Source organism: Vollenhovia emeryi, unplaced genomic scaffold (assembly GCF_000949405.1).
Source record: "Vollenhovia emeryi isolate VEMERY1.0 unplaced genomic scaffold, V.emery_V1.0 DF939174.1, whole genome shotgun sequence".
In the NCBI taxonomy this organism is placed as follows: Eukaryota; Metazoa; Arthropoda; class Insecta; order Hymenoptera; family Formicidae; genus Vollenhovia; species Vollenhovia emeryi.
The window spans coordinates 1,057,228-1,079,476 of NW_011967192.1; the positions used below are offsets into that span (position 1 = coordinate 1,057,228).

Consider the following 22,249-nt stretch of genomic DNA (forward strand, 5'->3'; position numbering starts at 1 on the left):
ATTTCGTGTAATTTGTTTCATTTTCGGGAAAAGAGAGAAATTTGTACGACTTCGGCATTCGCGCTGTAACTCGCTCTGTCGTTCTTCGCAACTCGAACGGGCAGAAAGTAAAGAAAGCACGTTGTTACATTATGTAAATGTAATCGAAAATTATCTCGATTAACTGTTGCAATTAATAACAACTATTTATCGCTGGAAATTTCGCTGACATAATTTGTTTCGAGAATTAGATTGAATGTCAAAGATTGTGAAATATAGTTTCTTTGCGGACTAATAACTACTTCTTTACCGCAGATTATGCTTCCGATGCTCGCGTTGCGTTTTATATCGCCAATTCAATAGTGATTTATCCATTCTTCCGAATCAAAACTGCAAGTGGTAAGTTTGAGTAATTTATATGACAGAAAGTCACGCGATATTTGTTAATAATATTTCGTGCGTTTCGCGGTATTTCACATCGCGTACGGGAGTGCCCGAAATTTCGCGCGATCGATGATTTTCGCGAGTGAGTTTTGTGTGAGTGCAACAAGGAAATCTGAGAGGAGGAGGAGGGCCCAGGAGGCATCGGGCAACAGCGGAGAAATCGGTGAGGTGAGTGTCTTACATTTTTATGTTATCTGCTACTTGTGCGAAATAAAACATCTGTTCTGTGTTTATATTTGATTTATTCAAATAATTTGTACGAGGAATCGAATAAGTGTTAAAGACAAAACCATACGTATACAACTTTGTGAGTTTATATTTAAAAGAAAGACTTTTTTAGCATTCTATATAATTATTTTAATAAATATTTATTTTAAAAAGTATAAAACAAAGTATATTTAGTATAATAATTTTGATTTTACATAATTATCTATAATAATCAGATACATTTTTGTATTTTTGCAGTTTAACCCATATAGTTAACGATATACAAGTCTGCTGTTGCGAATCGTATCAGTGAGTAATAAATTACATGTATTTTAAATTGACGTTGCGCATACAATTACTTCTTTGCATGTATATAAATTCTTAAAAATATACAATGCTCAGCTACAAACTGCGCGCGCGAATCGCGCATTATGGCATTTCTAATAAACTACAATATAAAAATGAGATGAGGAAACAATATACGTATTACAAACATAATTATATCAATATTTTAAAATAATATTGCTACAGTATTATTAAAGTAATATTGTAAAATAATGTCTCTGCAATATCCATGTAACATTACACTGCAATATGTAATGTTGCAATGTTGCAACAATGTTGTTGCAAGCTTTTGTGTTGTATGGATTATTATACAACTATTTCCCCTTTGATTTAAAGATAAGTGACATTCTCTTGGTCCAATTTTCAGTAGCTTTAACAGGGAAATATGCTATTAAATTTCAGTTTTATTTATTATTATTAGTTGCATCGATGAACATTTGTAGAACTTTTCGTTATTATCCCCAGAAAATTCCTAATCTTCGTGCATCCAATTTCTGTAAGACACACTTACCTTATGCTCGTCTGAGAACGTGAGATTATTTCAATATTATTTAAAAATTATGTGGGTAATTTATGTATTACTGTGTCGCGCGCGCGATCCGAGGATGCTCAGAACAGAGCCGGTGCGTATCGCGTTTTACTATGGAATGTTAATTAAGTACTGAATAAAAACGAGTCACGCGGTAATAACCACTCGCGTTTTGACTCTCAAAGCCCACTTTTTGGTTAATCGTTCACTGCGTACTTCGTGATTTGAACGATAATTTTTCATTGAGACGTATTGAGGAAAATAGCGTTGCGATCCATTAGTTTGTCTACGATAATCTATCAGATTTCTCTCTCTGTGGCGTGGGCTCCAACAACCTGCTGGCGTGCGTCGCGCAATTCACACGATGCACGCGCGAAAACGACGATCTTTCGCACGCGCACATGCATATGCATCCCCCGGCACGCGTGCGTCGCGTCCCCGACACATGTACAGCCGAATACGAATGAAAAAGCTTAATGCGCCATTATTTACTTGATAGTGGACAAAGGGGTACCAGGGGCACCAGCACGTGTTTACGCGTTTATAACAGACGTGACATAGAGTGGTTATATTCTAGCGGGGGCGTGTGCGTCGGGGGTGGATGCCGGCAGGGTCGCGACGGGCTCGCGTGGAGATGGCTGGAGGTGGTCGGAGGCGGCGGAGGCGCTGTTTTGTGATGCAGCACGCACATTACCAGACCGTAATGCGGCGTCGGGCTCACCGGTTCATATATTTTATTTAGCACTGACACACACGGGGCTGTGAAATTACGCGCAGTTATTAATGAAACTAAACTATTAATTTAAATTCCATTGTTCCATTATAAATAATTACCTGTTAATTACCGGGCGAACCGGGCCAACCCGTGTAATGTGATTGGGGGGCAAACAAACGATTGGGCTAACAAACGTTCGTTACAGCGTTAATGTTACCGCTCTTCGCAACGTTTTCGGCCGTTCGCCTTTTATTTATAATAAAGCCTAGGAGCTCTAATAATCGATTGTCGCACTTGTAGCACGTGCTCCGTAGATTTTATGTTATTCATTGCATACTTAAATTTTCCGAAATACGAGCGTCAAACCGCGCTCATAAAATTTGTGAATTTAATTACTGATTATTAATTGGCGCCCGCTCACGCTGAAGCTTAATGAGTTATATTTGCCCGCGTTTTAAGCATTATTTATTATGTCATTGCATTAAATAATCCGGTTACATTCACTCGGACAAATTACGTGAATTATATCTCTATCCGTTTGTTACCGAATGTTATATCAACGCGATTACAGATTCTCAAGCTATAATAATGAAATAACGAGGCAAGCGTGGATCGGGGAGGAGGGAGACGGTGCCTTTTCCATCATCGCGCATAGATAAATACGCGTGCGTGCCAACAAGTATGTCCGCATCTCTTAGGGCTGATTCAATTAATCAAAGCTGAGTCGGCGGCCGGCGCTGATTGCTCTTGCGATGCACTTAGTCGCGTACACGTGATTACACGCTGTGAGATAGACAGATGAGACTACGTGCCTGTAGTTAATCTTCCACGTGTCAAACGGTACGAACGACACCAAGTGGAAGGTGAGGGAGCAGAGAGATGCATGCTAGGGACCTCGTGTATGTACACGAACGATTCTGGTATCGATAGAGCGGGTATCTTTGCGCGAGGTGACTTCTAACTGCGCGCCGAGTGCGTGTGCGAAGAGTTTCGTGACTGACATACGCGCCGGCACAGGTAGCCGCGCCACGTGCAGGAATGACGTTCCAATTTGATGAGCGAATTGCAAAAGGATCCCTCGATGGTCGCGCAACGAGATGGGATTCGATTATCGCTTCGTCCTAAAGGACGCGATCATCTGTGCGAGATAAATGCGATACGCCTTCCTGCAGTTATAACTTTATAAATAAGTCACTAAACAGGCTCGTGTTTTTACAAAATCAAATAGAAAAATAATAGCACGAGCTACTAAAGGTTATATTAATAGTTATTGCGTGCTCACCAAAAGTCTAACGGAAATTAAAATGAATTCCGCAGTGTACAAAAATTAGATAAAAACTAATGCATTATATTTAAATTAATAACTTGAAACAAAATAGTTATACAAAATATTAAATATATAAGTATAGCACGTACATTATATTTAAATTGATAACTTAAAACAAAATAGTTGTACAGAAGATTAAACAAATACAGGGTGTCCCATTTTAATCGATCACCCCATTATTGAAAGAAATTGTGTATGTAAATTTTGTGTATATTGCAATGCACAAAAAATGTTTCAGACCAAATTGACTAGTCAGAAATTTGCCCCAACCTTCAAACTGCAAATCATTGGGGTTGAATGTAGGAAGAACCAATGAACAATTTGCCCCAAAAATTGATTACACGCGTAATGTTTCACCTTGTACCTTTACACCATGGTTACGTCTCTCTTCGACACCTTGCACCGGCGTGACACGCGGTAATTGAAATCGCGGGCTGGCTGCACATAATAAGAAGGCGCCTTGATGCCAGCACGCGTGCGTAAACACGTATCGAGCCAGGAAATCACGATCACGAACGCTTTAGCGTGCTACGGCTTGACTGCTACGTATCGTGGCGCCGGTGACAATTTATTATTCGTCGCGAAGAAAAACACTCAGGCGGCTGTCATTTCTCGTCTTTCCCTCCGTCGCTCCTTTTTTCAAAATCCACCGCGAAATATAAAGTAGAATTATTCCCCACGTTCGAGTTAGCCTCAAAATTACCTCTTCGGTGGAGAAAAGTTGCAGAAAAAAATTTATCATGCGAATAAAATTTCGTATCCCACGATGATCGAATTTCCCATCATTTTCACATTTCGTACATCCGTTCTCCTCGAATTTGGGAATAGTCGCTACGGAGGGTCAACGGGGGTGAAAGAGAGAGAGAGAGAGGAGGGGGGAGGGGTGGGGGCGGGGAGGGAGGGAGAGAAAAAGCGAGAGGCGAATCGAAGAGATGACGTAACGGAGACATAGTGCTGCCAGAAAGAGGAAAGCGCGATAGAAGGCATCGGAGCGCACCGGCGCCCTGCTCCGGCTCCGTCGAGGCGCCGGCGTCACTTCCGCCCTTACTCCTATTCTCCCTGTTCCCCCCGCCGTCTCGTCTCGCAACTGTTCCCGCCGGTTTCGCGGTTCCTATCTCGATTCAGGCTGCCGCTTGGAATCGCAGAGCCTTGAAAAAGGAGCAAGAGGAAATGTACACCGACTGGCGGCGCGGCGTCGGTAGGCGTTGCCCTCACCCGGGTGCACTCGCCAGAATCCCGCGACTACGACCACTCCAGCCACCAATAAATAAATATGAGATGCATCGGCTAAACAGTTCCCGGGTTGTTGATCCTGCGAGACTTGTATAAATCAGCTTTATACTCTAGCATCCACGTCGCATGACCCGGCACGCCCGTATACGTGTCCAAAGCTTCGTATCGGCGCGACACGCGCTTCCGCGCTCTTTGTGATTCCGCGTATATACATTTCGCCGGCATCGAACATCCAAGGACGCTTATCTGACGTAACCGGCCTGGTAATTGAATTGAAATATCGCGAGTGAGCGGCGGCACGCCTCCAATTATCTCGCATCAAAACGGCGGACATTAGCACGTGCTTATACTATAGTATACGCGGACGATTACCTTTATTTTCGCTAAACTTTTTCGGGCGATTTAAAATCCACCGCGTTCCCCGGAACTCATTATTTGATGGCACTTCGTGCACGTGACGCGCACCGTAATCTCCCCCCCTCCGTTTAAAACATCGCCCACGCGCCATCTTTTCCCGAAAAAAAATAATAAGCGAGAGAGGGTTGGTCCCGTGATACACGATGTGGGAGACGGGAGGGACATGGCTGACAGGGATTCATAATTTTACGCGGGCTTATTGCAGTCAGTTATTTATCCTCTCTACTCATCGTGCATGCAGCTCTCGCCTAAGACTCTCGCGGTTCTGTTCCGCCTGCGGTTTTCGTCTTCTTCTCTTCCCTCTTGTTTCCCCTCGTCCTATATACCACCGCCATCACCACATCGCAATTTCTTCGCCGGATGAGTCATGATACGTCCGAGGCAATGTCGTGGTATAATTCGGTATGGATCGCATCCTTCACGCGTACGTTATTTGCGCGGCTACAGGTCAATTATTCGATCTTGGATGGTGAGCGCGCGCGCGTATTAAAGACGGTAATTTATGAATTTAACTTGAAACTAGACGGCGATAAGTCAAGGGCTATTTTCGTGGTTGTTGCATCATAATAAGGATAATAAAAGTGCACTCCCACACACAGTCGCCGCTTTCGGCGCTCGTGGTTACAAAATTGTATCGGTTTAACTTCCCGACGAGACAGGTGTTGATTTACGATTCTCGCAGGCTATATATTTCACAGTTATCTGATTTAAAACTTTGTATTAAACTTTCTCTGAAGGTTAAATCCCAACGGGATTAACAAGGACCGCTGGCGTGGCGGTCGAGTTTTTGGTTTCTCTCGACTGGCATTCATATATTTTGATGGGAAATAGTCGCTGTTCCATACGAGTTAGGAAAAGGATATTTGCGCAGACAGAGGAGAAGCCGTGAATGTTTCCGGCCAGATTTTCCGGCCGGTATCCGCCGGCGTTACGAATATTCGGCCAGTTCGGTGGCCAAATAGTCCCTCACTCGCCGCCCGCTCGCTCGAACACGGAGGATAATCCTCGTGGATTATTGCGCTATCACGTGGGTCCATACGTGCTCACGGGTAGGATGCCCTAGGACGTCGTATTTGTATGCCGTGGAATACACCTACGTGTTTGTATCGCACGGCTTCTCCATGGAAACCCTTGCTAGGGGCCGGGCCTGCTGCGATACCCTAATTCCTAAATCTGTCGCCATAAGTCCTCGTTACAATAAATAACCCGACCGGTGTGTCTGAGCTTGCGTCTCCTGCCTTCCCCTCCTTCTTCTACACCTTCTCCTTCCCCTTCTGGACCATCTCCTGCTGCTTTCTCTGAACTAGCTTTAAATAAGCCTACTTGCCGCGTGCATACGGCTCAATCGTTTCACGAAAAATATTCCCCGCTGTATAAGATTACTTACTAATTTATTAGCGAAAGGGCGCTTTGTAGATTACACATTTTCTTTTCTTCGCGTATCAATGTGAAAATAAATTCCCGCTTTATTAGAAACGCAGTCTATTCGTAAGTTGATAGCGTGACACGATAAGACACAAATGCCCGAAGGGAGAATTGGTTGATAAAAAATTTCAGAGTGGTAACTCCTATTCTGTATTTTTGACAAGCATATCTTCTTTATTCCTCCGCAATATTTCAATTATTATTTGAGATTTATATTTTACGCCATCGGTGTGTGTCTTCGATATTCAGCTACCGTCTTATGCTTGTTCAACACATTGCTGCTCTGATTTACATTTCTCCTATCATGTCGCATTTATTGCTTCTTATACTAAAAGCGGGTACACAAAAAGGCATGCTGGGGCGTGAAATAATACGATCGATAAATCCTAATAAATGTCTACCTGCCCCGTACAGATATATATAAATAAAACGGGCGGCGTTCTCTCTTTCTCTTTTTCGCGAGCGAAGAGTGCGATCAGGCACATTCTCTCCATGTGTGCGTGGTCACGTGCGTTGTCACGCATGCGCCACATCCAACCATGCTATACAGCTTCATCATGGGCGCCACAATATACGATATATAGCAGCGCGCGCTGATTGTAGTAACCCGGCTCAAGATCTTTCAGAAAAAATCTTTGACGCAAGATAAGAAAAATTTACAGGGCATTGCTATTAATATAATCGTATTGTAAATTATTATTGGAGCAATTTTAAATTATACAATTTTATAATTATATTTTTATGTGTACACATATAATGCGTCTTTGTCAGAAAATAAACATGCGTCATATGATTCTAATTAACAACTAAATACACGACGTATATTATTTTCAATTCGAACAAAAAAAATGGTTTTAATAAGTTGTAAATTACGTCGTAGTAAATCACAAAAATTTAGACAACACGAGGCAACGTAAAAATTATCTTGCTTACGTTGCAATTAATTTTATCTCCCTATCGTACGCGTCACGTTAATGATAGAATTCAAATTTAAAAAGCTGGTAAGCTGTAGATGAAACTCCTCTCGGTCAAATTTGCCATGAAATCGAGAGGTAACAATAACACGAGCTCAGTCATAGTTGCAGCAATGTAAAGAGGCATTCGGACCAGCAAAGAAAGGAAAGGAAAGTAGACAAAGAAGAGTTAAAGTTAAAATCACGCGAAAGAGAGAGAGAGAGATGCATTTGGAGAGTGCATGAGAACGAGTCGTTAAGGGGCGGGAAAGATGGCGTAAGGGGGTACGAGGGGGTCGTGAGAGGTGGCGGCGGCAGGGGGAGGTGGTACAGCGGAGGATGAAGGTGGTGGGGGTGTGCATTGCGGATTTATTCCCGCCAACACATTCATCATGGCGGATTTAGCTGAACCCGTAACGCATTGCCGTGGATATATATCTGCTTCCATCCCTACCCTAACTTCCTCCCTCCTCCGTCCTTTACCCCTCCACCACCTCATCACAATTCCAACCGAATCCTCGCCGGTATATCCTGTATTCTGACAAAACCTCTCTTTTTCAATGACTCCCTAACTCTTTCCGCAATACGTGAAGCGAAAGGATACTGGATCGTTTACGATGCTCCGAGTATTACGCTTCGCAATGGTATATTTTATATGTGCGATACGCGATACAGTAACGTGAGTATAACTATCGAATTAACGAATAGTTTAATCTTGGTCCAAACATCGCGAGATACCAAGGGAACCTCTTACAAGCGCTGGTCACAATTCGCGTCTCGCAACGGCGACATTTGGGTGGGAAATTACATAAAAATGAGCTACATGTATGCGCAGTTCTTTCTCTTCCTGTTGACCGTTCGCGGCAGAAACAGACCGTAAATAGCTCTTTAATAAATCTTTGGTGTGCTATCAGCAGCTGATCGCAATGCATCATGGCGTAGCGTTGACAGACCCCTCTAACTACTCTTCACCCTTCGTCCTCTTGCTATCCCCTCTCCTCTGCTCCGCGTAGATACGATATTACGGGGATTGGTATAAATCTATGGCTCATCCATCTACATTTTATCCCCGGAGAACCAAGACACCCACGCGGAGACGCGCGTACAAGCGCACACACGAGCCGAAACGTGCACGACTACCGTCAAAATCTTCCTTCTTCTCCGCTCCTCTCATAGACGGTCCCTATTCGCCCTTCTCCCTCGAGACGGTTCAAATCCGATCTCCAGCTCAAAGCTCCACCCTCCCCTACCGGCTCCCTCGTTCCACCTGCTCTATCGAGATTCCAATAGCGGCCTTATCGAAGGCTTTGTACGATGAGGGATCGCAAGCTACCCGGGCACTTTCCGCGCTCCTCATGATACCTCACATTTATTATTATACTTGAGTTATTCGCAATCCATTCTTTACCGAGTCAAGACGTTATTAACGAAGATGCAAAAGAATTGTAGAGGACTCGGCGCTGCACAGGAGCGACAGTATTCGCTGTCGTAACAATTGCGAACATTGTTATAAACAATAAGCCGTTGAGCTCCGATGTATTATTCATTTGTAATCATTTATTGATTTACAAATAGACACAATCCACTTGAAGTGTTTTCTCTTCGCACGATTGATGCACGTTTGAGAAGAAAAATATATACACTCGCTATAATATTCTCAACAGTATATAAATATATTAACTTAATAATCCACAAGTTTATGATTAACTGAATTGCGTCTTATTTAACTCCAGAAGCTCTCTCTCTCTCTCTTTCTCTCTCTCTCTCTCTCTCTTTCTGGTACTGCCAACGGGGTGATGATTCATAAACGATGAGAGTCCAGAATTCCATGGCGCCATTCTGCAAATACGGAGGGCAGCGCGTTAGCTCAAAAAGGATTCCCTCTATCATTTGTACACTGCAAGTTCGTTTCTCTACTTACTCATCGCATCGTATCCAAAATCAGTACTACTCTACAGTGGGTGTTCAACAGAAACGCACACTATTACGTGACAGAGTACCGCCCTATAAGAACGAAAGAAGATATGAGCACACAAAGTTCAGCTCCTAAAGAGCTGACAGTTGCAAAAGTTAAATACTAAACGCACGCATGGCGCAAGAAAGGAAATCACGATGCACTAAGACCTCGGCCGCATGCTCGAATAATACTGACAATGAGATTATCCTCGAAAAATCAGCGGTTGAAGAAGGTGGGGATGTTTTGAGATAGGAAAAACTTGCTTCGACTTATTCTCTCCTCCCCCCCCCCCACCCCCCGCTGGTTTAACAAAGTGCGATCGACGGCGGGATAACAGCTGCTCCGAGTGGCCCTTCCGTTGAGGACGGGGAGAAGCGATTCTCCCTTCTCACCCTAACGCCCGTCTTTCTCCCTTGTGCCAAATATGGCGGTTGTCTCTGGCGAAGATGGCTTTTGAATTTCGATTTAATTCACGTCGCAAACTGTGGCGCGACTTTGAGAGATTTATCACGGAACTTTTAAATTCTATATATTTTATGTAAAATATCGTCGCTAGTAATCATTCTTAACTACATTCTTATTTTACGTCCGCGAAACGTTCCTCGCGGCGATTTATGCCGTGACAAAAAGATTGCCGGCTTCTTACTGCACAAATAAGTTATTCGCCGACGCAAAGGACTTCTTACAAAGTCGAGTCACCTCGTTGCGCGTGGAAACGTGGCCACTGGTACACCTCCAAACGGTACGACAGTAGTTTCTTAACTTCTGCTTTCGTCATCAAACTTTCATGAGGTACCGAACGATACGTCGGGCGGGAAAAACTTGCCACGAAATTACCAAGGGCCCCGTGTCAGAGCTCGCTTCGTATGCCACGGCGTGGAAGAGACTGGACTGAGGGGGGGGATAGAATGGGAACCGAGAGCGAGAGGACGCGGCACGAGCGCGCGGACGAAGGAGAAAGAAAGAAGAGGTGTATCCCGACCCAAATTCAAGGGACGAGAAAACTTGGCTCGTCAATCAGCAGCCGGAACGAAGAAAGTTCCGGCGCGAGGACAAACGCTTGTCCTCTCGCTGTGTATCTTTGATACCTTCCCCGCGAGTATACACACGATGTTCGAAGCTTCGTTCTCTCTGTTTGCGATAGTTTCGGGCGCGGTGTACAATCGCGCACGTCTCTCATTACATCGCGCGCGACGAGAAAACGCTGAATCGTATCAGTCGAAAGGCTGGAGATTAACGGCGGAACTTTGGTGGCTAAAACAGTGATTAAGTGCCGCTAACCAAAATTCAATCCGGTATTAAATTCTCAATAAATTGGAGAAATACGACCTGGCCTGATAAATAACGAGTTCTAAGTGGATGACGTTTGTTCGTGTAGACAGAAGAAATTATCGTTTGAGAAAAATAAGGAAGACGGCGCTTTTAATCGCGAGAAAGTAATTGCAATTATTAGAGAAAACGATACTGTCTCCCATGGACGATACGGCGTAAATAAAGCAAAAGAATTGTCATTGAATAGCGTTTCCGTCGCACGGCGTTTTGCCGCCAGAGACAATGGACGAACGGAGACGACAAAAATACGGGGATGCAATCAGAGCGTTCGGGCGTCGGAAAAGAAACGGTGGAAAGAATGAAGGAAAAGTGTGCGAATGCCGGGGCGTTGGCGGTCAACGAGGGATGAGGTACCGTCGCCATCTTCAACGGGTTCCATGCCGGAATGGATCAAGACTCGGGCGAATCATTTTTCATGACGGACGAGCGACTTCCACGAAGAGGCTCGTAGCTCGCGTGTAGCCGCGACGGCGACGGTCGTCGCCCGTATCTCACCCTGGCCATCAGTATTTTCCAACTTGTCTCACGGATTCCCTCCCGCGTGTCCCCTCCCGCCCCTCCTCACTGACGTAAGTAACAACATATATAAAAGTAAGTGACTCGACTCTCTCGCGGGGCGGTGATACAGGGTCCTCCTATCTGCGAAGTCTATCGGGCAGTAAACAGCGTGCGGCAGATAAGGCGGGAGATATATTATAGACTCCGTCCCGTCGCGTACGAGCGTATACAGAACGAGGCCGTGATAGCTGGCTGCTGGCTCTAGCCAAGCCCAAAGCCCGACGCTAGAGCGCGGGAGAGGCGCGCTCTATATATTCCGCTTCTTTTTTCGCCCGGGCTTCGTTCTGGTAAAAACGCCGCCGGCGTCTGAATACTCGCGCGCGGAGGACGGAAGTCGGTTTGCAAGCCAAGCATGGGGCGGCGGCGCCGAGCAACCCCTTATTTTACTCCTTCCTAGTCGGTAGCCCAAGTAGCTGGGCCACCCTCTTCCCACCCCTCAGGATCGACTCGGCTATCCCCGCCCGTCGCCCGCGCCCGCGCCCGGACCCCGGTTCGCCGTCCTCCGCTTTAACTTCTTTCGCTTTTCGATCTTTTTCTTCTCTGGCCAATGCTCGAATGCTCGATGCTGCGATACATCACGTGCACGCTGTTGCCAGTTGACTTTCTATCTCTCCCACCCCAGGTTCCTTCAGCAGACACGGAAATCTAACTCCAAACTCACCAAACGAACATTTCTCCTTTCTCTTTTGGCAAACTGCCATCTATTCGCAGATTGAAACTTCTTACCGTTAGGCTTCCGCGATGGGAATTGAAAAAATTGCGATCTCTACGACCAGCAACGGTGATTTACCTCTCGGATGAATGCAATTCGTTGTACCGTCTGCATTTCGTGTCGAAGCTACCCCCCCGCTAAATGTTGTTACGCGCGGTTTTGCAATTCGGAGAAGAGTCGCGCTTTTCGTCACAGTCGGCGCAGCAGTTGCGCGAACAATTTTATACTGCGGGACACGCGTTGGGAAGGGAGAAAAGGGTTATGGTTTATTTCAGCGTTATTTCAAAACGATGCCGCGTTGGGGGCAAGTTATTATACCGCTGTCAGCCACCGCACTACCCTACGTTGATCTGCATAACCATCATGGTCTCCTCCCCTCTAGAGCATTCTGGTAGAAGACCGGCCCTTTGCCGTGACTCCAGACCACTCAATAGAGACGCGGCTATCAGCCAACCGCAAAAGCGATTACAAATTAACGTGACGTTTCTTCGCGCTTTAATATCAACTCCCGCCGTCGCGCTCGTCCCTCTTACGCACACCCTTTCTCACTCCCCGGGGAGCGAATACAATTATCGTGCCTTTTGTTTCACAATTGCAGTTATTTCTCCGTTTCCTATCTGGGGGGTGTGAATGAATGCTATCCACTTTTATTCTTGCACCCTCACGTTGGCTTCAAAATATAATACGATGATGCTTCATATGCCATTTCCTATTGATGTGTCATTTTATAAAAGCTCCACAATACGAAGAATTTTCCGAAGATGTTGCGATGTTTCTTTCTCCGACAACGAAAGATTACGTTTATCAAAGCCAAAATGATTAGCAAGTTTTAATATAAAAGACGTTCTAGAAATAAAATCGATTTTTTAATATGTAAAAATATGTTGCATATCTTACTGTTTAATAAACAAAATTAATACAATATATGTATAATCTGTCGTGCCAAATCTCTGAAGGTATTTAAATTAAATGTTATTAAATGCGTGCGTTTTAAAGAAACAGACACAGTTGATCAACTGCCTTGTTGAGGTTTAATTGTTCAAACAGAGTGGTGTAGATTTATTTCCATCTCCCCCCTCCCCCTCTCTCGTGAAGAAAGAAAAAAATTTGTGGTGCCTAAAACAAGCCGACACAAAGTTATCTCCCACGTAGTCCTAGATTTACGAGATCCGCCGCTGATTTCAAAGCTGCGTTCAAAATGGGACAGCCTTGGCAGCACGGTATATCCCCCCTAATTTTAACGGCCCGATGCAGTCCCGTTTTTTTAGCCAAGAAAACATTCTTTAGCGTGACCCATCCCAGACATTGTCACGTTTCCGCTAACATTTTCGGTCGGTCAGTCCCGTTATGTCACAGTTAATTCCGACAAGTAAAGTATAATATGCATTTCGCTATAAATTACTGACCCAGGTTTCGTGGTAAAAAGTACAGGTACAACTACAATCTTTTAATTCGAAGGTCTTTTCTTGTAAGCAATTTCAAGGTTACAAGCCAAGTTACCTCATGTATATGCATAAAGTACTATAACAGAAATTTGGAATAACAATTAATATGTAATGCATGTAAATTGAAGATTTTTGTTATTAAAATTTGTACAAGTTCATGTTTTTTATCGCCAATCAACGTCATTAATATTTCAGTGGTCACTTTCGGATATATTAGCATTTTATCTTATTTTAAGCGTTTAACATGTTTCCTTTGCAATATACAGTATAGATTTTATTTCATATAATATTTATAGTATGTAGATTTAAGAAAATTTGACATTTTAAAAGATTTTATCTCTTAATATTTGATTCTTTTCCACGGAGCTCGCTCTTCTAATTTTGTGCGTGAATCTATAAAAACATCGAGGCGCGTCACTTCCAAGAATCACCGGCCAAGATAAAATTGTCCCTCATATATTCAGCACTGGGCAGTGTTTCCCATGTAAATACTGAAAGAAACTGACATCACCGAGGAAATGCTTTGATCCTATCATCTAGACACTTGCGACGTCAAAGCTTCTTATTAAAATAATTTAAGATCCGTACACGCGGCATTACCGGGAAATATTCTTTTGTACGTAGTTTGTATACGATATACTGAATCTTTATGCGACAAAATTTTATTGTAATGTAATATCTGAAGAAAAATGTTATTTATTAATTCCGTCTGCCATTGTGAAAGACTGAAAAGCAGAGATATATATTCAATGCATTCGATAAAGTAAAAAAGTTCGATATTTATACATATATAAACAATAAAAATTCTACAAGAAACGAGAAAGCCTGTTAGGTCCAAGCAAGATGTAGGTAGTCCAATAATTTTAATATGTGAATTCTTACACCGTTTTTTCACCTGCACTGTGCGCCGCGCCGGTTCCCTTTCACATATACATATAACAGTTTCATTTAGATGGAATCATCATCATCAGCAAATTCACGTATTTAAGGTAGTTATTTCGTAAAATCATTTATGTGAGAATTGTTTCAAATTTTTACAGTTTATTCTTGACATTAATACTTGAAAAATAAGACTAATTAAATTAAAATTGACAGTTTCAAAGTTCTAAAAAAAAAATTTAAAGTTTGCTATGTCACCGAAATATTACGTGTACAACACGTTAAAAATGTTGTTACACGTGAAATATTATTTACACATATTATTATGTGTTAAAATATTAATGTTTGCGTTTGCAAATGCAAATGATGGCACTTTTTTTTTAAGCTTAACGGTGAGTGAGATTCGTATAGGAAACAAATATGTTATAAAGTAAAATAGAACGAATAACTGAAAAAAATGAAAATTACTGACCGTTTCGTTTCAACAATATAAATAGTTAAAACTGAAAAATGGGAAGAATTATGTAGTAGATATGAGTGTAGTGTAAGAGATGTGGCAACAGCGCCTCGAACTATAATCTTTCGAATCTATTTTATATTACATATGTATTAATCGTAAAGGTATTCTATAGAATAATATTGCATCAAGATATATCGTTGTAATAATTGAGTGCTGGCTCCTGTCTGGTAGAAACTTTTGAGCATTACTGTCGCGAAACAACTACCTCGAGTCGAGACGAACGGTTTCTAATTATTCAAAATAAAAATAAAAATGTATTATTTCCATATAATCGTATAAACTAGACACAATGATATGAGAATACATGCACAAAAATGGCACGGCTCTTCCATATTATGCAGATGACAACGGGAAATTAAATTAACAACTAATTCATAAAGGATCAGGAACAGCCAATAGCAGGTGGACGTTGCCGTTATCTTGAACGGGGTTGTCCAACCAAGAAATAATACAAGTGCACTAGGCAGAAGAGACCAACCTACCCCTTACTATCCGCACACCCGTCGCCCGCAGATAAATCTTCCCGCCCTCTAATTGGCCTTCCCTCCATTTCCTCGGCCCATACCCTTGGTCGACCTGTTCCTTCTTCTCCTCTCCCTCTCTTCCATACCTCCTTCTCTCTGTCTCCCCCTTCCCTCGCCTCGTTCGTTTCATCTCGGTTTCACTTCCCTACCTTCCCGGGCACGGCTCCAGGGAACGTTCTCACCCTATGCGCCACCACCCTTCCCTCCCACCATTCATCTCTAAACCGGCGAATTATTAGAATTATTAGACATTATATTGGCCGCAAAATGTCCGTTAAACCGCCAGAACTCAATTGTAAATTAAGATTTCTGATAATACCGTGAGATGTATGTGTTCCAAACTTAGTAGCTATTATTAAAGTTCTAGATTCATATATTAGTGGGATTTGTTCTCTGAATTTATCCGAACAAGTATCAGATTGCCTCATGCATGCGTTATAGTGCACATAAATGCAAATATAATAAAATGTGAGACATTTTCACCCCTCACTGATACACACATCTTTTAATTATACAATAAATTAAGTTACAGCCAAATGTATCTTATCAAATTCATAGAATGTACTCGCGTCAGGAATCTGACAAGGTAACTCACTACCAAAACTCGCTATCGCGAATGATCTTGGCTGGTGCAAACGAATCTTAACGAACGTTCCTGAAACGCGCGAAGTTATAATTTGTGCTCAAATCGAAAATGATTCAGCACTTCGTGGAAATAACAGATACTAACCGAGAGTTACGAGCGCATCGTTACAAATACGTGTAATATTTGCAGCAGCAAGAGCAACATCAGCGAGGCTTTTGCATTTCTCTTTCTCTATCCCACTCGACCGTTCTCCATCTCTCTTTCGGCCAACCAACCACCTCACAGTTCGTTTCCGTGTTGTTACATAATACACGCTGCGGCGCGGCTACGTGGATGAGGGATGAGGTGCTGCGTTGCCTAATAACCTCCCCTTTGCACAACACCCCCTCAAACCCGACTGAATCCTCCTCCAACCCCCTTGTTATACCAAGCGCACAGGATACGATGGTATTTGCGAGCGGTGCATGCAACTACGGGCAAACCACCCTGCAAGAGCACGACGGTATAGAAACACCGCTAGAACATCACTGACGGAGGGAGAGAGAGAGAGAGAGAGAGAGGGGGGAGGGGGTGAAGGAGAAGGAGGAGAAGAGAAGGGAGGAGGTATCTGAGGGCACCAGGTTACGGAGAGAGAAGCGTGAAGTAATTATATGAGGGCGGAGCACGCTAGGCTCATCTACACCTAACACATTCATATCAGTCGGCCCGAGCCAAGGAGCTGCTGAAACGTGAAGCTCGTACATCAGGATTTCGTTGCTGGGATAGTAGACTCCTCGAGGAGCATGGCAGAATGAGTTTTCACACAGCGAGACCTATTGCCGATTTCTTATGGAATAAAAAGGTAATAATTTTTAACACGTCGCACGCGCTCTTCTAATATACTATAGAAAAATATATCGTGTACGTTCAATAACAAACATGGAAAAAAATTATTTAAAAAATTATAAAAAGACTTAAGAGAAATGTGTAAACTTGAAAACTGAGGACAAAAAGTATGTATCTAATCAGCGCGTCACCTGTGAGCCGTTTCGTCGAATCGAGAGAGACCTGCGAATAAAATTTCTTATAATATCTAACCGTCGGCGAAAAATCATTGCGCGAGATAGGAGAGAAGTGGTAAGATTAAAGAAGCGAAAGAAAGATGGCGCGGGAGGAGGAGAATAGTGTTATACATTTAAGTGGATACACCTATATAGAGGGACTTACTGGGATTCAATTACCGCAACGTCTGCAAAGCACGCTATTCCCACCCTTAAAAGACTACCCCTCGCGTTGTGCGCGTCCCTACCTTTCCATCTCCTCAAGAACGAACAGGTGCTCTTGTGCCTGCTGTAAATTGTTCCCCCTGTAATCCAAAGTAAAGCGGTCGTTTTATCCGTGCCATGGCGAGATGGATGCCTCGCTACGTCTTTTCACGTAATAGATTGCAGCTACGCAGCTAATGCTCCCGGTTTTGATCAAAATTATATTTTTTTTACCAACCGAAGAATACGGCTTTTAATTTAAATGTTAGTCAATGTTAAGAAAGTTTCAACGCAACAAAATTAAAAATAACGCAATTCGTTGGTTCAATCTTGAGAGTCTTGGTTATTTCGTCTTTTTTGAAAACTAAAAATGGTGCATCCAACTAAATAAAAACATAAAAAGCCAATACGTAATACACACATTGTTAATTAACAATATGCAATAGAGCTTTCAGACTATTAATCCAGAAAAATATGTATGAAACAAGTTGCAACAAAAGTTTCGTTTTAATTTTTCTCGAAATGAACGTAGGTATATTTTTCTTCTTAAATAGCATTGACTTTCAAGAGGAAGCGTCATTTTATTTCTTAGACTTGGGACAATAACGTTCGCGCGGTACGAAAGTGCACGCGTGTAACAGGATCTCTAAAACGTGATTTTCGAAGAATGGCAGGAACGGCTTCGTCCTCAGATTAAGGGACCAAAGATCACGAAGTTATAAACTAAAAGGATCAAAGTTATAACTAAAGGATCAGGGAATAGGAAGTGTTGCGTGAGGCCAATGGCAAACTTACGCCTAGATCGGTTATGTACCTTCGTTCGGTTCGAACGTAGGTACATAATTCATCGGGCGTGCACCATTGTCGGGAGCTTCATTAATACAAATGGCGTCTGCTGAATTCTGCCCCCAACCGCTCCCCGCTACGTGTACGGTAGTAACGAGAGCTTCCCGTCTGTATATGTGGGCATGCGATTGTATATGCTCGTGCGTGTCGGCGCACGTATACAGGAATAGCGAACGATAGCGGTATCCACCATGCTATGCCGAACGTGTGTGCCACCCCTGGAGACGCCGAGACGCGCGAGACATATTTTTGCAGTCCTTGTCGACTTTCATGAGGGAGTCTTTCCGCAATAACATATTAATATCGCGGAGCGTCGCGAGACTTATGGCTGTCCGTGGAAAGCTCAACTCCGGATCAACGCGGCGCCCGTTAAGGCGGTTCCGTCCTATGCCGCGATGACGCCGCCTAACGAGTGCTTTAAGTGCCGTAAAGCAAGCGCCGCACGTTCTCCAACTCTCTACATCGTGATATCCTTCAGAAATTGTTTAGGAAACGCGAAGGCGAAGTGAGAATGCTCGCTCGCGTTCGAGTCATGCTTCCGTTTACGATGAATAATCTTGATTTAAAAAACACCGCAATTAAAAAAAGTACTTAAAAATCTCTCGTACCCGCGACGCAATTTAACAATTGCATGTATCGATTCCGAAAATTTGTATCGCGGGAGAGACAAATGGCGGGATGAAGGAAAGCGGATCTGGCATGGGACAAACTGCTGCGGCCAGGGCCGCAGACAATGAAGCGTGAGACGTGTAAGTAAGTTTACATCGCATTTATTTTTTTTTAGCAATCGTATAATCAATGTAATATTACAATAGCGTTCGAAAACGGCAACCGTCCCGAAAAACGCCGGAATATAATCTTAGTGATAGGCAGCTAGTTCGGCCCTGGTCGCTGTCGGATTACATATAATCAGGATTCAGAGATTTGTAGACAGTTAGTATCCTAATATATTACAAAAAAAAGGGATGAATTTGCCACGCGGAACATTTACACAAATAACTACCACTACGCATAGGTAACGCCTACCCCTAACAGGACTATGTACCTAATAATTAAAAACGTATAGCACAGCAGAGCAATGAAATATCTGTTCCGAGAGATCCACAAAATAAATAACTATTAACATTACATACCTCTTAGAAATACTGCGTTTACGTATTACTCTCGCATCCTCTTAGCGGCTATTCGTATACATTCATTAACTAGAATAGAGTTACCGTATAGGATAGCGCCACAGATCTCTTTATTAGAGAGCGGGCGTCTAGGTACTAGATACATACATTACAATATTCGCATCTGTAATCTATCTTTTTCGTCTTGCTTCTGTCAGACCGATGTTGATTGAAATAAAGAAACGTTCTATCCTTCTCTCCCCTTCGGCACAAAGTCCTCGCCAAATTTATTTCAAAGGAGATATCCATCTCGAGACCGCGCACACTCGACCGCTTTAGCAGGTACTTAAGCAGACGCACATTATAAACGTTTCTATACAATATTAACAAAATTATCGAATATCGATATATATATATATATATATACTATATATTTTGTACCAATCGAAAAAAGTACGTTTCCATCATTAGTCTCACTTTGCCGGTACACGTTTTCAAATAATAATTCTAATTAATAACGAAATGAAATAAAACAGTCTTTTTATAACAGATGAGCGAAATTATATCATTATAGCAAAGCGAAAGTGGTAACAATATAAACGCACTTTCTCATTGCTTCGTAGATAATAAAAAATAACAAAAACATAACATCAACAGACAAAATTACTTGTTCTACTTTTTCTCTCTCACTCTTTCTCTCTCTCTCTCTCTCTCTCTCTCTCTCTCTCTCTCTTTCTTTTTCTTGCGAGGCTGTATCGAGTGCGCATTTTCGAGAGAAAATATATTAAACGACGGACAATGAGGAGAATCGCGCTAATAGTAGTTTTGTACATTATGAGTTATGAAAAAGAGTCGTGCCTCTGCTAAGCTCGTCCCGAACTAATCGTCAGCACCGACTCGATCTCGCCTATTGAGTGAGTTAGATGCTTTTTACGTCCTACATTTTAACCCTATAAATAGTTGTAGCCCTTTCGTTACGTATATCAGTTTCCAAGTTGCGTGCAACTTATCGCAATGCACATCGCGAGAATGCGACTCTGTTTTCGGTCGATTTTTCGCAAACGACACCCCGGATCCGCGGACGTTGGCTGATCGGCCACCCTCGATAATTCAACCTCCTATCTACATGCTACTGCACCAAAGCAGAAACTACAGGTAGAGAGACCAGAAAGGGGAACGACTACAACAGAGCTAGGCTTATATGGATGATACTGTGTGTACTTGGATACTGATTGGTCTGGGAGCATATCGGTCAAAGTGAGCTACGGGAGGTAGCCATGGTGGGGGAAGGTTCGTCACTCACCGGGTGCAGCATCCGATTCGCCGCAACCGATAAATTGACGATCGACAGATACGCACATCGACCATCTATTTGGCATTGCAGAGACAGCGGGTGCAGCCTGCCACTCACCTGAAGCATAAACAGAAACGACGGAGTGTTAACTTATTTCACATGTTGTACACATGTTACTATATTTCAAACACATTAAATTCATTTCTTTTGTAACGAGCAGCGAACGCCATTTTGCCGTAAGAAAGTACAAAAGAAATTATTTCTATCGAGAGATTAGAATTAAATCTTAACGGTAAATTAAGTATCATTCAATTATGCGCAAATCGTCGTTCAATTGCCATAACAATCGGACCAAAACGATGCAAAATATTGAAAGCTACGAAGGAGCCCTGTTTCTTTTCGGAGAGCGAGACCGTCATGTAAGACCAACTGTTTGAGAGTTTGACTCGGGACATTTATATATACAACGTGCTAGGGATGCGATGGGTCGGGTCGCGAATGCTGGTTCAGCTTCTTTTGTAATAGAATGAATGCACATGGTGCCTTGTCCGGTCACATGCACGTTGAGTCTGAGTTTCACTAGTGTTGGTATCTCGGGATATCAATAGTTGGCGTAAAGAGCGAAAGGGTTAGTCTAGGGCGGATCTCTCATGGGGAATGAGAGATAACAAAACTTTACCTCGCTAATTCCGTTTCACTTTCTCGCGTTTACACGAATGACATTGCGCTAGGTAAGGAAAAGAATTAAAATAACAAACCAACTGTAATGATTCTATCCATCCAGGTCATGTTTTACTTTGATGTAAAATAGGTTTGGTTAATGCAGAATTTTTTTTATGTGTGCCACATAAGTTCTTCGTGACAAACGTATTACGATGAATTTTTTTTTATCTGAAGTTTATTCCTCGCTATTACAAGGGAATGAACACAATGTGATCTCGGACAATAAATACTTCCTTAGAATTCAAACTCGCGCAGCTCTTGTTACTTGAAAATTGTTTACACGCGCTTGTATCTCCCGTTCGAGCTGCCGTTTGCTGTTCGGCCTAGAATTACTTTGCCTTTCCAGGAGTACACGGCGCCCTGAAACTGAGTCTGGCGTACATACCTAAGCGTCCTTCCCGCGCGCATTTATCAGGATTTCCGAAGGAGAAACTAGAGTTTTTAAGCCGCCATAAATTCTCATACTTAAAACTCGCAAAAACCAGAAACACGATTCTCGATATGGCTCTGCAAAACAACGTTCGCCCGTTCGGTGTAATTCGCCGGGGCACTTTCTCTATCGGGAAGTAAATATAAACGTCGAAATTATAATTTCGCAAAAGTCGCGCGCACGCGATAAGTTCACGCATCAGCACAGAGCATGTATCATACGAGTGACTTTAATCCTATTTCTTTCTGCCCGAATAAATCCAAACCGGTTTTCTTCTTCTACGCGATATCGGTGCGATCTATTTGATCAGATTGCAGGAAATATTTGAGAAATGAACCACAAAAAGTACAAAAAAAATTGCAACTAGCTTTGTGTATGTACACGAATATGCGCGCGCGCCTGTGTTTTTGCGCGGATGCGTGTCTGGAGGAGAGAGAACGAGAGAGAGAGAAGAGAGAGAGAGAGAGAGAGAGAGAGAGAGAGAGAGAGAGAGAGAGAGAGAGAGAGAGGAGG

The 22,249-nt window shown here is 42.9% G+C and overlaps 1 protein-coding gene across 1 annotated transcript in view; it reads right to left on the bottom strand.

Moving 5' to 3' along the window:
* Nucleotides 1–19,106: 19,106 nt before the first annotated feature.
* LOC105563584 (homeotic protein ultrabithorax-like) overlaps nt 19,107–22,249 on the bottom strand; it is a 98,358-nt gene continuing 95,215 nt past the window's right edge. The window contains exon 3 of the mRNA XM_012015285.1: nt 19,107–20,700. The gene's annotated coding sequence lies outside the window, so the exon portion shown is untranslated. The remainder of the gene's footprint in view (nt 20,701–22,249) is intronic.